The following is a 2,856-nucleotide window of genomic DNA, read 5'->3' on the forward strand; positions in this document are numbered from 1 at the left end:
CTAAAAAAAAATTCTAAAAAAAGTTGATATTATTAATAAATTGTAGGTGTCTCTTAATAGATCATTTTAAATATTTAGCAGAAAAATGATATTTCTGGAAAGCATATATAAAAATATGCTTAAATTTTCTATATTAATATTTAATAACTCATATTTTAAAATAAAATATATTCAAATTTTGGATACTTTGAATATCATTACATTTTATATTTCTAATCCTTTAGAATTATTACTATCTATATATAGAACATAATTTATGTCCAATTATTGATTAGTTAAGTGATATTACTGAAATATATGAAATTATGTATGTCTTTATTATATGACAGTGCATCAACACAAAACTCACATGTGCACAATAATTAAATTCAGTTGTCTTTGATATTTTGCTAGCTTTAAGTCATCTAAAAGTCTCTGTCTAAAAACCATAGCTTTATACATATATTACACACATTGTAAAGGTGTTTTTGTCAAGGCCTGGAAATAAAATACACTGTAAAAGTTGGTAGCTGAATTCACAAATTGGAAATGTTTAAACAGTGGCATGTGGGCCTACTGTGTTCCTGCACTCCAGGCCCCATAGCTGTAAGCTGGGCCCACATACATGCTCAGGTCTTCCATGGGGACCAACCCTCAGGCTTGGTCTCTTGGTTAAGGCAGTAACTACTAGATCGCTCCCCTGGGAACACACATTTTCCCCTCTATATTTAGTTAGTAATCTATGGAGTGAGATCTTGCACATTGCTTTAGAATTCATTGATAACCTCTGCCAAATCAGTTATTAATTAGTTATCAGTTATTAATTTGGGGACCAGGAAAAGATGATTTTCCCAATTCTGTTTTTTCTTCTACATTTATTAGATGACATTCTTCTGTAACAAAGAGTTTTCCTTCCTTGATATCCTTTGCCCATTTTCATTTTAATTAAAAAAAATTTTGAAACATACCACTGTGGTCACCACAGAAATGCACCTTTCCAATCTCCCATTGTGGGGAGTATTACTGACTGACAAGCCCAGCTGCTGCCCTTTGGGGTTTTTTTGTTTGTTTTTGTTTTAAGTAAAGTCTGTACCTAGTGTGGGGCTTGAACCCATGACCCTGAGATCACCAGCTGTATGCTCTACCGACTGAGTGAGCCAGGCACTCTTTTATTTTGATTTTGTCATTTTTTTTTTAAGATTTTATTTATTTATTTGACAGACGGAGATCACAAGTAGGCAGAGAGGCAGGCAGAGAGAGAGGAGGAAGCAGACTCCCCGCTGAGCAGAGAGCCCGATATGGGGCTTGATCCCAGAATCCTGGGATCATGACCCAAGCCGAAGGCAGAGGCTTTAAACCACTGAGCCACCCAGGCGCCCCAATTTTGTTATTAATTTTATTCGTTTTTCCTTTTTTAAACAGTCTTGAGGTTTTCTTTTGTTTCTTTTTTACACTTATCCTGCCATGAATTTGTAGGGAATGGGTTCCAGCAGCTCAGGCTCCTTTCCATTGGTTCTCACAAAGTGTGCTTCTCTGGGTGGAGCTTTCTAGACCTTGAGTTGAACCCAAGCATCTTTCTCTTTGGCTTCCTTCTTTTTCTGATCATTTTCCTTCACGTGCTTCAGGAAGCCATCTCAGCTCTTTGAGTGCTTGATATGCTCAATACTTACATTAATTCTCTTGGCAAGAGTCCTGCCTTTAACTTGTTTGTTTGCAACAATGCCAAGAGCATGCTGGGTAACACCACAGACCCTTCCAGTGTTGCCATGGTAACATTTGTGGGGCATTCATTTTTGAACAGTGCCCATTCCCTTGATGTCTACAACATGACCTTTCTTATAGGTCTGTATGTATGTAGCTAAAGGAACAACTCCATGTTTTTTAAAAGGTGGAGAGGACATAGTGGGTGTCTCTCTTCTTTCCCTTTGTGTTGGTCATTTTGTCAAATTACTGGGAGATGGCGGTCCAGCTGGAAGGAATTACTTTTATTTATTTTTATATCAGCTGCTGCCTTGTGAAAGCACTTCCGAAGTTACGCCAAAGTCAGGCTTCCAAATGTTGATTCCAACCAGTGAGGAGGCATGGCAAGGACACTGTTCCGGCAAGACAGTGACTCCTTGACGGGTGACCTTGGCTCCTCACTGGCCTGGCCAAAACTTCCTTAGAACTGTACTTCAGTCCAAGTCTCTTCCTACCCACCCCTACTTTCTCCCACTTCTTCCCAGGTGCCAGACCCGCATCATGGTCCCCTCCAGGCATCTCCCTAATACATTTCTTTCTTTTTTTTTTTTTTTTTTAAAGATTTTATTTATTTATTTGACAGAGAGAAATCACAAGTAGGCAGAGAGGCAGGCAGAGAGAGAGGAGGAAGCAGGCTCCCTGCTGAGCAGAAAGCCCGATGCGGGGCTTGAACCCAGGACCTGGGATCATGACCTGAGCCGAAGGCAGCGGCTTAACCCACTGAGCCACCCAGGCGCCCCTCCCTAATACATTTCTTGCATGTTTAACCCCATCCTGGCTTCTTAGTGGACCAAGCTAACACAATCATAGAAACAGGAGTAAATCAAACACATACATACACTTTATATAATAATAACAACGTGTGAATCTGCCACCCTGGCTATGAAGTGGAAAATTATCTATACCTGTCCTTCCACTCATTCACTTCAAAGTGAACCACTGTCCTAAATTTTATATAATCATTCCTTCCCTTTTTTGTTTAGTAACTGACAGATATACTCCCAAGCAAGTCATGGTTAATTCTGTCCATTCTGGAATTTTATATAATGGAATTCTTTTTTTTTTTCTCCAAGATTTATTTAAGAGTGAGCACACCCATGCACAAGGGGGAGTGGGGGGAGAAAATCAGTCCCCTGC

At 39.4% G+C, this 2,856-nt stretch overlaps 1 pseudogene; it reads right to left on the minus strand.

The window, feature by feature from the left end:
- Positions 1-1,433: 1,433 nt before the first annotated feature.
- LOC125080506 (60S ribosomal protein L21-like) lies at positions 1,434-1,917 on the minus strand (annotated as a pseudogene).
- Positions 1,918-2,856: the final 939 nt, after the last annotated feature.

This window comes from Lutra lutra, chromosome 11 (assembly GCF_902655055.1).
Source record: "Lutra lutra chromosome 11, mLutLut1.2, whole genome shotgun sequence".
Classification (NCBI taxonomy): Eukaryota; Metazoa; Chordata; class Mammalia; order Carnivora; family Mustelidae; genus Lutra; species Lutra lutra.